Genomic DNA, 13,905 nt, shown 5'->3' on the forward strand with positions numbered 1-13,905 from the left:
CCTCCCCTAGTTTGGCTATGGTATTCTACCCATTTGTAAGGACTGCAGATGCATCCTTGAAGGACATAGTACAGTTTTGTACCTACCATAAATGTAGATGTGCGAACAGGATTGCATCTGCAGTCAGGATTACCCACCCTGTGGTATTCCTAGGGTATTTGCCCACCTAATAGCCAGCTGGGGGGGGGATCTCTTATGGTGTATTTGTTTGTATATATGTACATACATGATTATTTTTTGTGTTTGCCTTCTACTATTTGGAAACATTGGCATTTATCCAAAATTTAGCTATCCAAGAGGGCAACTGGCATCTGGGGCAAGAAACACTGAGGAAAATGGCGTCGGCTGATGCCTTTATACCTGAAGAACTGCAGCTATGACGTCGGGTGAAGTGCGACACCAGCCGAGGCCAGACCCAGACTTTGGAATCCGGCCGACCGAAGGGCTGCCTGACGACAGGACAACCCATTTGTAAGGACTGCAGATGCAAACCTGTTCGGACATCTACATTTATGGTAGGTACAAAACTGTACTTTTTGCAGATGGATTTTCCAGAACTAATATCCATCCTCCTGTTCTGTCAGCTTTAGAGAATGTGTGTTACTGTCTGCAGTTTTCCTGTTAGGCAACCAGCTGCCCCTCAAAAGGCAGATAGGATGCATAAATTCCTCAGCGTTTTAAATTTTTATACTGTTTTCCCAAACCTGACTCAGCAGCTATACTTGGTCCCACTGCTGTATAGCACGTAGTTAATTCCACTCCTACTCTTTCTGATGCAGATGGGAAAATTATTGATAGGTATAGGTATACTTCTGCAAGTTTACTTTTCAGAATTTTTAATTGTCAGCTTCATTTGTTAACATTTGTTCTGATAAATTGTGAAAGTGTGAGGAATGTTTTATCTGCAGTTTCTTCTTGTGAGGAAATATCTGCTATAAATAGGTTTGTTTCTTCTTTTGCTCAGGTTAGTTCATATTGTTTGCAGTATGTGTATGACTATGTTAACTTCTTCCACTGTTATGGCCACTAATACTGTCTTAAGGAGGTTGCATGGTTGCATTCTTAGAACCTTCCAGATGATCTTAAAAATGAGATTTTAAATTCTCCCATGGATAGAGATTTAGTGTTTGTCCCCTCTTTCCAGGGGCTCACTTATTATCCTTCAGATCAGACTTTTTTCACCACCTGTTCTTCATTACATGTACCAAGGACTGTTCGAACCAGTTCCTCCTTTCAAGTGGTGAAGGATTTTTATTCAAGAATGTTATTAGTGCCAGTGAAAGGAAATGCTTGGAGACCATTTCTGGATCTTTTTTTCCTAAACCTATTTGTGATAGTGTCCCAATTTAAAATCATGCTACTTCAGAACCTGTAACCAATTCTTCCTCTTTCAAGTTTTCTGGTAACACTAGACACATATGATGCTTATCATCGCATCCATATTCATCCAGACTTCACCTTTTCCTTAATGTGATCAGGCATACTAAACTTTTATCTTAACTTTTGGACTATCCACTGCACCAACGCTGCTCACAAAGTGTCTAACTTCAGTTATAGCTCATTGCAGGCTAGAGGGTATCCACATTTTTCCATGTTTAGATGACCGGTGGGAGTGACGGATGCGTTTAAGATGGAGGTAGGATTACATCAAGGATCAGCTCTGAGCCCTTTCTTATTTGCAATGGTGATGGACAGGTTGACAGACGAGATCAGACAGGAGTCCCCGTGGACTATGATGTTTGCAGATGACATTGTGATCTGTAGTGAGAGTAGGGAACAGGTGGAGGAGACCCTAGAGAGGTGGAGATATGCTCTACAGAGAAGAGGAATGAAGGTCAGCAGGACTAAGACAGAATATATGTGTGTGAATGAGAGGGAGGATAGAGGAATGGTGAGGATGCAGGGAGTAGAGGTGGCGAAGGTGAATGAGTTTAAGTATTTGGGGTCAACAGTTCAGAGTAATGGTGAGTGTGGAAGAGAGGTGAAGAAGAGAGTACAGGATGGAGTGGGTGGAGAAGAGTGTCAGGAGTGATTTGTGACAGACGAGTACCAGTAAGAGTGAAAGGGAAGGTCTACAAGGGGGTAGTGAGGCCAGCTATGTTATACGGGTTGGAGACAGTGGCATTGACAAAAAGGCAGGAGTCCGAGCTTGACGTGGCAGAGTTGAAGATGTTAAGATTTGCACTGGGTGTGACGAGGATGGACAGGATTAGGAATAAGTATATTAGAGGGTCAGCCCAGGTTGGAAGGTTTGGAGACAAAGCCAGAGAGGCAAGATTACGTTGGTTTGGACATGTCCTGAGGAGGGATGCAATGTATATTGGGAAAAAGATGCTAAGGATGAAGCTGCTAGGTAACAGGAAAAGAGGAAGGCCTAAGATAAGGTTTATGGATGTGGTGAGAGAGGACATGCAGATGGTTGGTGTGACAGAGCAAGATGCAGAGGACAGGAAGAAATGGAAAAAGTTGATCTGCTGTGGCGACCCCTAACGGGAGCAGCTGAAAAAAGAAGATGATGACTTGTTTATCTTTGCAGTGTCTTTTTCAGTGTGTCAGGAATCTTGTTCTTAGAAGCTGCGATTCCAGGAGAACAGTCAAGTCTTTCTTGAGTCCCTCACACAGGATTGTGTTCCTGAGATGTCAACTAGACACCGCAGTTCAAAGAGCTTTTTTTTCCAAAGGAAATATAGATCTATATCTAGATCTGTTTCTAAGGTTTTCAACTCGGACTTTGGTCACTGCAAGAGAATACCTCAGAATTTTTGGTCTTGTGTCATCTGTGCTTCTCATGATACACCCGGCAAGACTCCACATGAGAAATATACAGTGGTATCTGAAATCTCTCTGAACCCACCATCAATACCCTTTATCATTTCAAATCACAGTGCTGGGTTTTGTCATAAGAGAAATCGTTTGAAGTTTGATGGAGACAACAGATATCCTTAAATCCAGGTCTCTCCTTCTCCCTCCCTGCTCCAAAACAGGCACTATAGACGCTGCGGGGAGGGGGGGGGGCTGCTGTTGGATGGAGACTGCAGGGGTATTGCTGCCAAGGCAAAGCTGCTGTGGGGGGGGGGTTGCTATGTGTGTGTGTGTGTGTGTGTGTGTGTTTGTGTGTGTGTTTAGGGAGGACCCAAACAATTACCCTGCCTAGGGGCCCATTTGAACATGATTTGACTGTGATTCTTTGTTTCCTGCAGACTGCTTAGAGGTGTCCTGTGTCTGGCATACAAGGCATCCTCTGAGTCTTTACTGGTGGATTTACTGCACATCAGCAAGTCAAATGTCATCAGAAATACTTGGTCTAGGGTTCTAAACCACTTCTGCAACATCAACAGAATGGTCTGGAGGGACAAGTATATTTCTCAGAGGATATGGCTGCTATGGAACAGACTTCCCATCCCCTTAAAGCAAAGTTCATCCCTATCCATTTTTAAACACAATGTAGATATATGGATGGGAAACAGAAAATTTACCCCAGGACTGCCTGCTGTACTACTAATTGATGATTGGATGGGAAATAGGAAATTCACCGTAGGGAATCACCTCTGTGGCTCTGCTCGACAGGGGCACAGGAGAATAATTTTTTTGGGAAAGCCAGAGTACCTTTTTGGCTAGGCTTGTATAGGCCCTATGGCCAATAGGCTAGTACCTACCTATGAACCTATGATGATGCGTTCCATAGCTTTGCATATCAGACTCCTCAGGCTAATGGGATGATAGTTCCCAGGGTCTGTAGCCACATCTCCTTTGTGGAGAGGGATGATTGTAGCAGTGCACCATTCAGTAGGGACAAAGCCTGAGGTGAGGCTGTTATTGAACAGGGCACACAGGTGAGGTGCCAGTTCACTCTGTAGTTCATGTAGAACACAACCAGGGATATTGTCAGGTCCCATAGAAGCTGTATTCTTGGCCTTGGACAGTGCTGTTTTAACCTGTGCAGCAGTAATACTGTGTGCTTGGCAATCTACTGGTATTGTGATTGGCCCTTTGGTGGGGGTGTAAAATTGGCACTGAATCTGTCAGCCAGTATACTGACAATATCTTTTGGCTCGGTATAGGAGGTACCATTGTGCAGTAGCTTAGAGCAAATCTGAGTATTGCTGTGGAGATTCTTTACATAACTATAGAAGGCCTTGTGGTTGTCTTTACTATTTGCTGCAATTCTGTTTTCATAGCTAGCTTTAGAGGATTTGATGAGGGATCTCAACTTTTTGTTGAGGCTGATAAGGGAGTTTTTCCAGTCTTGGGACTTCACCTTATTCCGCATCAATTTCCTTCTGTTATAGAGTTTGTTTATAGAAGAGGACCACCAGATTGGCTTCCTTTTTTTGGAGGAGGGCGTTTTGGTTCTCTTGGGTATGGCAAGATCCATGCATTGGTGTATGTGTTTGTACAGTGCTTCGGTGTATGATTCTGCGGTTACACAACTATTCTCGATTTGCATGGGTGCCGTGAAGTTAGCCACCTCTGTTTTTAGGAGCCCAAAGTTAGCCTTGGAGAAATTTTTCATGGTGGCTACCTTTGTGGGGGGTGGGAGGGATGTGGGTTTCCAAGGTGATTAGTTTGTGGTTGGATCTAACCAGGGAGGAGCTGACTATTGGTGTAGAGTAACAGTCGTCCATGTTAGTAATGACCAGGTCAAGGATTTTGCTACCTGTAGTGGGGGTAAGAATGAGCTGGTCCAGGGCATTGGAATTAATGAACTCCAGGAAATGTTGGGCAGGTGTATTGGTACATTAGTAGTTTACCCAGTTAATGGCGGGGTAGTACCCAGTTCATGGCGGGGTAGTTGAAGTCTCCTATTAAGAGAGTGTTAAATTGGACCCTAATATTCTCCAGGGTGCTTAGGAATGTGGAGTGCGAGTCTTGGGACATAGTTTGGGGCCTATAGCAGGCTGCGACCTGAATCGCTGTCTTATCCAATGGTAGCTGCACTTGAAGTGTCTCTGATGTGTTATGTTGGGCTACCAGTTTGGAGATGTGCGCATCCTTTATGAATATGGAAACACCACCACCTTTGGAGGTTCGGTCCAAGTTCTGGGGCCGAAAGGTGTGGAATGAGTTATAGCCTGGTAGTGCAGAGATGCTTTCCTGCTGCCTTGAACCAGGTGTCTGTTACAGCACAAATGTCGATGTTCTCCATTTTAAGGAGTGCTTTGAGTGATTGCATTTTGAGATTTAGACTTCTAGCGTTGACCAGCGTGACCCTCAGATTGCATTTGTTTGTAGCTGTTACAGTGGTTATTTGGTCTTTGGAACACCGCCTAAAAAAGACACTGTAGGGGGGGGTGGCAAGAGCCTTGGCCAGTATCCAGAAGCTGAGGGGGGACAGATGCAGGCCATCTCTGGCAAAGCATCGAGGTCTGTCAATCATGTCATCCCAGGCAGATAGATACTGGATCCCCCTTAGAATGACACTAGAAACATAGCCAATTGTTGAAATCAATCATTTTCTGCTTGTACTGTGGTATCATTCTGGGTGAGCCTGGGCTACATAATCCGAGAGCTCCTCTATTGTCTCTTTTCATGTAGTCCAGGGAGGTACGTCTCAGGTCATTCACACCCAAATATACAAGGACAGAGTCATATTTGTGCCTGTTGTTGAGGGACCTGAGTGCGTACAGTGTTCTTCCTGTTTCACTGTTGCAGTCATCACACTTGGGTTATCTGCCTGCAGGTAGCCCTCAGTCAGGTATCTGCCTGCAGATAGCCCTCAGTTGGCCTGAATACCAGAGTCTTGGGATTTCTGCGTCAGATGCTGTCGCCTCTTTTATGACATTGTCGTCAGGGGTATAAAACTTGGTAGCTGACGCCATTACATCAGCTTTTCTTGCCGTGCGGGAGCCTGAAGCAGAAGCACTTTGCAAGTGCTGATTGGCCGCTAGCTGAAATTTTTGTTTTTCGAGTTTCAAACCTGAAGTCTTCTAAAGCTAAGTACCCTGTTGGGGATCCTTTTTTCTTGCTCTAACCGATGTCAGAAAAATTTAACAATTGTCTTGCCTGTGGAAAGCAAATACCTCACAGAATTTGTCATTCTTACTGGATCACCTATTTAGGCTCAGACCACAACGGTCTTCTCTGTTGGTTTTGTGCCTTGTTTAATGCGATAACTTTTTGTCGTTGGGCTATCTTTGTCACTAAATTCTTTCCCTCTTGTTCTCCATATTCCGAAATGGCTTTGATAAGCCATCCAACAAACAATCTTCCGAAAAAACGTAAGGATAAAGACAGAGACTGACTGCATAGGTCCAAAAATGCCAACGACGCTTCCGTTAAGTTAGTCGCCAGTCTGCTGGTACTCAGTGAGGTGCATTTGCCGCCCCTCATACCCGCTTCTACAGATTTGCAGGCCTCTGCTGAGACCCATTCAGAGTATGCCACGAGATGCTTTTTCAACTATGGAACAAGCGGATGTCTGGGTCCTGAGCCGCTGTGCAGGCACTGGCTTCTGAGGGTGTATTCCGACCTTCTGATGTTCATATTAAACTGATTACTTCATTTCTGACTAAAACTACCGAGTTTCTCAGGCCCAAAGATTGCATTACGCCTAGAAAACAGACTACCAAAGCACATGCTCAAGCTCCCATGCCACAGAAACAAATGCTTAGAATGGCTGAAGACCTTATAACTCGAATTAGGGGAAGCCAGCCTTCCCCCTCTAAAAGACAAAGAATTGATTTCCCTTCTGATTCTACAGACCATGAGTCTGATGACTCTGATCCCTCTGTTTACCAGCACATACCGTTATCTACCTATGAGGATTCAGATGCAGAGGATTCCATTCTCTCTGCCTCCCCTCCAGAGGACTTTTCTTTTGGTGAAACTTGCATTCCTTAAGAGAGCATTTCCGGTGTGAGTGCCAGGACTATTTTTAGATTTGCCTCAGCACAGGCCTCTAGCTATACCCCCTGTCCTGGATATTGTAGATGATGTCTTCATGGAATCCAGTCTTACTCCTGATATTTTACCACTAGCTCCTAGAAAGCCTGACAGGTTCTACAGGGTACCTGACTCTCCCAAATTTCTCTTTAATAATCCCACTGTGGATCCAGAGACCATTTCCCAGGGACCTAAAGGTATTAAGGCTACTACAGCCAAACATCCTACCCCTTTGGACTGGGTTTCTAGAGCTTTAGACAGATGAGGTAAGAAGGTATATACCTCTGTAACTCTTGCCATCAGGGCTGTAAATTGCCAATTTCACATGTTGAAGTACCAGCAGCATATTATGGAACTAATTAAACAAAAAATGTTGTTGCTTCCACATTTTACAGAAAATAAAGATTTACAACAGTTGATGCATTCTGCAAACCAAGTCAGTAAACATACTTTGCAGTGTGGTTTTGATGCCTTAGAAGCATTTTGCAGGGCTGCTGTCACTGCGTCTGTTCTTAGAAGGCATGCTTGGCTGAAAGAACAAATCTTGCCAGACCATGTCATAGCAAAATTACTAGATGCTCCATTAAACCAGGAACGTTTGTTTGGCACAAAAGCAGAAGAAGTTCTTAAAAAGATGGAGGAAAAAGCTAAACCTATGCAAACTGTTAAATATTTCTTAAAGGTACACCCACCTAGATTCGGTAGGCATTGGCCTTCTAAAACTGGTCCTTTCCAGTCCCTCCCAGGCCTTCTCAGTCCAAACCCAGTAGCAACAGACCACCAAGACTACAGTCTCAGGGTACGCAGAGATCTAAACAATGGAGTGCTCTCCCCTCAAAAACAGGGAGTGGTAAGCCACCCCCTTATGGAAAAAGTTCACAATGACTTATCTATCATCCTTCCCAGCCATACCAAAGTACTTGCAGCCCTAGGAGGAAAACACCCTGCATGCAAAAAACTGGATGTCCATTACCCAGGACCGATGGGTCCTAGACATTGTATCCCAGGGATACAGATTCCACTTCCACTCACTGCCAACCCCAAGTGGATTGCCAGACCTTCCTCCAAACCTGTGGGCAGAGGCTCAAAAGCAAGTACTTTCTCTTCTTAGTATCAGTGCTATTCAATCTGTTCCAGTAGACAAACGGGACAGAGTTTTTCTACTCCAGACTGTTCCTGGTGCCTAGAAAAGAGGGCTCTTGGTACCCTATCCTGGATCTGTCCATTCTCAACACCTTCCTGGCGGCCCCAAAATTCAAAATACTTACACTACAACAGCTGCTTCCTATGCTAGCCAAGGACTCCTGGCTAGTCACCCTAGACTTAAAAGAAGCTTATCTGCACATCCCCATAAGGGAATCTTGCAGGAAATATCTACTTTTCAGGGCAGATTTTATGCACTATCAGTTCTCTGCACTTCCCTTTGTGAATACCCTGGGCGCTGTAGATAAGCCAAAGTGCCTGGCTCCAGCCATTGCATACTGCAGGCATTGAACTATTCAAATTTACCCATACTTGGACAATTGCCTGATTCAGGCGGACAGTCAGGAATTGCTACTTCAGCACCTGGCATAGGTTCATAGGTAGGTACTAGGCTATCGGCCCTGGGGCCTATACAAGCCCAGCCAAAAAGGTACCCTGGCTTTTGCCATCCAAGAAAATTATTTTCTTGTGCCACTATCGAGCAGAGCCACTGAGGTGATCCCCAGGATGAATTTCCTATTTCCCATCCAATCATCAAGATTTTTCTTGAAGAATGCTAACGAGGAGCTTTGTTTGATATAGATAGGTAGTTTATTTGTAGAGAGACGTCTAACTTCTCTGGGGTGCACCATCAACGAAAATAAATCACATCTGGTGCCCAGTCAAAAGATTGTATTCCTGGAAGCAAGCTTGAACACGCCTTCCCAGATGGCATTCCTTACTCCAGAAAAGCAGGTTTATTTGACAAACTACTTCAAACTAATGGTCACCAAAACCCAGCTGTCTGCAAGAAAAATACTGCAAGCCCTAGGGTTCATGGCCTCATGCATTCTACTAATTCCATATGCAAGACTGCATATGAGGAAACTTCAGTGGTACTTAAAATGTCTCTGGTGTCAACATTCTCAGGAGAAAAAAAACGCACAACAGCGGAGGTAGTAGATGACTTTTTTTTACTTCCACCACAAAATCTGGTACCTCTGCCTTTTGTCTTCAAGCATCCTTGAAGCCGAAAGGCCGAGGTACCAGATTTTGTGGTGGAAGTAAAGAACTCATCTACTACCTTCACTGCTGTGTGTTTTTTTTCTTCCTATTTTGGTGCTAGTGTGCTTTACAATGTCTACATTCTCTGGACCTGGAAACACTGGTGTGCAGAGGCTTGCAACCACAACAAGGGACTCCCTTTCACTCAACCCCTCGCTGCCCAAACCCTGACAATAGACACATCAGACTATGCATGGGGGGCTCACTTGGCAGGCAAATGCATTCAAGGCAAATGGAGCCCAGGACAAATTCACCTGCATATCAATCAAAAAGAAATGTTAGCTATGCAGAATGCTCTGACAGCCTTCAAATACCTTATCCTTCCAGGACAACTCTTGATAAAGACAGACTACAACACAGTTATGTAGTACATGAACAAGCAGGGGGAACTCATTCCTACCCACTCTGCAGGTTAGCCATGGCCCTGTGGAACACAGCCTTGAGCAACCAAGTGCACCTGCAAGCTCAATTCCTGCCAGGCAAACAAAATTCACTGGCAGACGACTTAAGCAGAAATCTGCTGGACCCACACGAGTGGAAACTGGAACCTAACTCATTCAAACCTCTAACCCACAGGTGGGGGACAGCAGAGGTGGACCTCCTTGCCTCCCCCCAAAACCATCAATTGAGCAAATTTTGCACCAGAAATCCCCACAGCCAAGTATGGAAAGTGGATGCTCAATCCATTACATGGGAAAACCTCTCAAGTTATGCCTTTCCCCCTCTGCCCCTCCTCTCAAAACTACTACTCAATATCAAACAGGACAAACAAAGGACAGTCCTTATTGCACCAGACTGGCCATGGCAGCACTGGTACCCGCTCCTATGCAGTCTGACAGCAGTGCCACCCTGACACCTGTATCAGACCCCCTCCCTGCTGTCCCAGCAAGAGGGACAAATTTTGCATCCTCCGCTGCAAACCCTGAACCTTGCAACCTGGCTTATTCCCTGAATGCACCACCAGCAACCCTCAGCAAACGGGTGCTGGATGTCATCCTTGAAGCCAGAAGGCCTAATACCAGGAAATCCTATTCAGAAAAATGGAAAAGATACTGTTCTTGGAGCCAGTCTCAAGGAAAGGACACAGCCGTGCCCACCTTACTTCAAATCCTAGATTACCTAGCAGAGCTGCTCCATAAATGCCTGTCCTTCTCATAATTAAGATTCATGCCTCGGCCATCTCAGCACATTACAGTACTGAGTCACCTCTCTTTTCTCACCCTTTGGTCAAACAGTTCCTGAGAGGAGCTAACAATTTAAGACCCCCTGAGGGGAGCTCCCACCTCTGCCTGGGACCTTAACTTTGTTCTAGAGAAGCTCACGCTCCCCCCTTTTGAGCCTGCTGCTACAGCATTGTTAAAATTCCTCTCTTGGAAAACGGCCTTACTTCTAGCCATCACTTCAGCAAGAAGAGTGTCTGAGTTACAGGGACCAATGGCTGTGGAACCCTTCATTATTTTCCATGCTGACAGGGTTTCCCTCAGGACTAACCCATCATTTATTCCCAGGGTGGTTTCCAGTGTGGCTCTAAACCAATCCATCCATTTATCAACCTTTTTTCTCTAATCCTCAGAATAAAGGGGAAAGGATCCTGGACATGCACAAGACAGCTCAGGTCCTACCTTGACAGGACTAAGCCTTTCAGAAAAGCTGACCAGCTGCTAGTCAGCTTTGCTACAGGGGCAGAGGGCAAGGCCATTTCAAAGCAAACCATTTCTAAATGGATAGCACACTGCATCCATTTCTGCTACAAACACCATGGAAAACCTACCCCACAGGGGATTAGAACTCATTCCACTAGGGCTACCTCAACGTGTACAGCATTTCTCAGGGGAGTCCCTACTAGGGACATCCTGGAAGTTGCAACCTGGAGTTCTGTACACAGCTTCACCAAGCATTACCACTTACCTGTCTTTTCTAAATCCACAGCTGGATTTGCCACAGCAGTCTTAAAAGGCCTGCTAGCCAGCCCTAATAGTTCTTGACTGCCTCCACCCTTCCTCAGCTTTGGGAATCAACCCAAGTGTGATGACTGCAACAGTGAAACACGAAGAACATAGTACGGTTGTGTACACTTACCATAAATGTAGATGTTCGAGTGTATTCACCTTTGCAGTCCTGGTTACCCTCCCTGTAGCCCCCTGACTTTTCTATGCTTTCTACCTATCCTCTTTTTGGCCATGTCGTATGGCTGTGGTATTTATGTTTTACTGGAGGTGTTCCACACCATGCAATTGCTTCCTATTTTGGGGACTCCCGACATCTGGGGCAAGAAAAACTGATGTAATGGCATTGGCTGCATGCTTTATACCCCTGACAACCTGATGTCATGGAAGAGATGACAGCATCCAACACAGAAATCCCAAGACTCTGGTATTCGGGCCGACTGAGGGATACCTGCAGGCAGATAACTGACTGTGGGCTATCTGCAGGCAGATAACCCAAGTGTGATGACTGCAAAAGTGAATACACTCGAACATCTACATTTATGGTAAGTGTACACAACTGTACTTTGTGGTGCATCCTGGCACCTGACAGGCAGCTGACTGTTACTTCTTCCTTATTCAACCTAGAAAGTGGGACATCAGTATGCCTCACTCTCAAGTCACCTATGACTAGTGTGTTGGGCATTCTGTTTTGCCTTAGCGGCTTTGGTTGAGTGGCACACTGTTTATGAGAGTTGTGTCTCATGATTAGTGTTGTGCTGTGGTGGTCAAGTACTTTTCTGCCTTGGAGGTCTCTGCTGCTTGGTAGATTTTTATTGAGTCACTGCAAAGGTGGGTGTGTGGTTTGTGTTTTTATGTGAAGGCAGTGCTACTGTGTGTTCTGGAGGGCTATGTGTTCCATGTGGTGTGGCGCAAGTGTTGACTTTCGCCTCTTGACTAACTATTCTGGTCTTGGCTGGAGAGTGCGTAACTTCCAATTTGGATATATAAGTGCATCTCTCGCAAGTCTGAGTGTTGGAAGGTAAGAGGAGAGGGTTGTCGGTGTACATGAGGCAGTTGCTACATTGCTTCAGGATGCCCAAGAAAGCATAGGGAACTGACTTTTAGACATGACTAGAGGGGTGGGTATTAATAAGTACTGGATCTGTTTCCTTGTAGAACATTTAGTGCTTGTAGCACTTTTGTGTGCTACAATAATTGCTACAAGAAGCTTGGTAAAGTGCTAGACTAATAAGCTAGTATAAGTGCAGGAAAGGAGAGAACTAGTAGATCTAAGGGAAAAAATGAAGAGCAGACTCTAGCACCGCTCAGAAGCTTACAAACAGTCCAGGATACAGCAAGTCTGTATCTGGGCTAGACTAGTTACAGGAAAGGCGGGAAACAAGCCAAACGCTGGCTTTTAAACCAGAAAGTTGAGAGAGATGAAAAAACTGTCCAAACGGCCAGTAAACTACAATTTCTGGGTCAGGAACCACTCCTCTTGTGGTAGACAGGCTACCTAGTTCTTAACACTCACACTGATAAGCATTTATGTACTGTTTTATCTGTATTTTTTTATTGCTAGATACTTTTTCATTACTCTAATTGCATGTTTACTGAATAACTTAACTGTAAACTGATTTTTCATACTGAGAGTTGTATTTTCTGTTTGTGAGTGCTCTATCTGTGCTTTTCTGTGTATTTTGTTTGAGGTTTGTGTTCTAGTCCGGCATTATATACCCGATTTGTTTGCAGTTAAAAGCATTCTCTAGAAATCCTTGCTCCTTTATATGTTTAAAACTCATTTAGTGGCTACAGCTAGTAGCTGTAATAGTTTCCCACCCGCCGTCTCTATTGGTGTGTTGTTCTTATACTTGGTGGCTTTGTAGTTACCCACTCATACTGTATATTATTTGATCTGAGACACTCCTCCCAGTCTAGTGTCATTAGTTCATTCTACCTAATAGAGAGAGAAAATTTGAGAAGGCCAACCCACTTAATTTCTTAACCTTGAATTATCTTCTGTTCCAGCTTTTTCCTTTTCCACTTTACTAAAAAAAAAATTCTACCCCCCCCCCCCCCTTCCTGTAACTAGTACAGATTTGCTGTATCCAGGACTGTTTGTAAGCTCCTGAGCTCCCCAAGCCTTTCTGTGTTGGAGGGAAGCTGATAAGGGCTTTTAAATCAGAAAGTTGAGCGGGATAGAAAAACTGCCCAAACGGCCAATAAATACAATTTCTGGGCCAGAAAAATTTCCATATGTGGTAGTTAGGCTTACCTGGTGCTTACCACTCTCACTGATAAGCTAGAAGGCTTCCCTCCAGCACAGAAAGGCTTTGGGGGCTCAGGAGCTTACAAACAGTCCTGGATACAGCAAAGCTGTACTAGTTGCAGGAAAGGGGGAAACAAGCTTAGATTTTTTTTTTTTTTGTTTAGTAAAGTGGAAAAGGAGAAAGCTGTCACACACACACACACACACACACACACACACACACACACACACACACACACACACACACACACATTTGTGTTTCTCCTTATTGGGGCGATTACTGCAACAAATCATTTGGAACATTCTTTAAAAGATTCATTTGCTAGCCTATAATCATAGTGCAACTGAAAGCTTGTTATTGTGATGTTGAAAACCAAGAGGGAGTATAGTTTGTGTTAGGTGAAACTGTTTTCCTAGCACTTTTGGCATGATGGAATTGTGTTACTCACTTCGCAGTGTAGTTTTGCTGCCAGATGTATAGTTTTATGCATCACCTAGATGAGTGATAGTTCAGAAATGTGAAATCCACTATTTCACTTATGGGGATGGAGGGGGGGCTTGCCTGAGGATTGTGTACTT

At 44.6% G+C, this 13,905-nt stretch overlaps 1 protein-coding gene across 3 annotated transcripts in view; it reads left to right on the forward strand.

Annotated features, from left to right (window-relative positions):
- The window catches only part of NCK1 (NCK adaptor protein 1), a 1,905,596-nt gene that overhangs the window by 700,994 nt on the left and 1,190,697 nt on the right, over positions 1–13,905 (forward strand). The window lies entirely within an intron of this gene.

Source organism: Protopterus annectens, chromosome 4.part1, assembly GCF_019279795.1.
Source record: "Protopterus annectens isolate FY-2018-M chromosome 4.part1, PAN1.0, whole genome shotgun sequence".
Classification (NCBI taxonomy): domain Eukaryota; kingdom Metazoa; phylum Chordata; order Ceratodontiformes; family Protopteridae; genus Protopterus; species Protopterus annectens.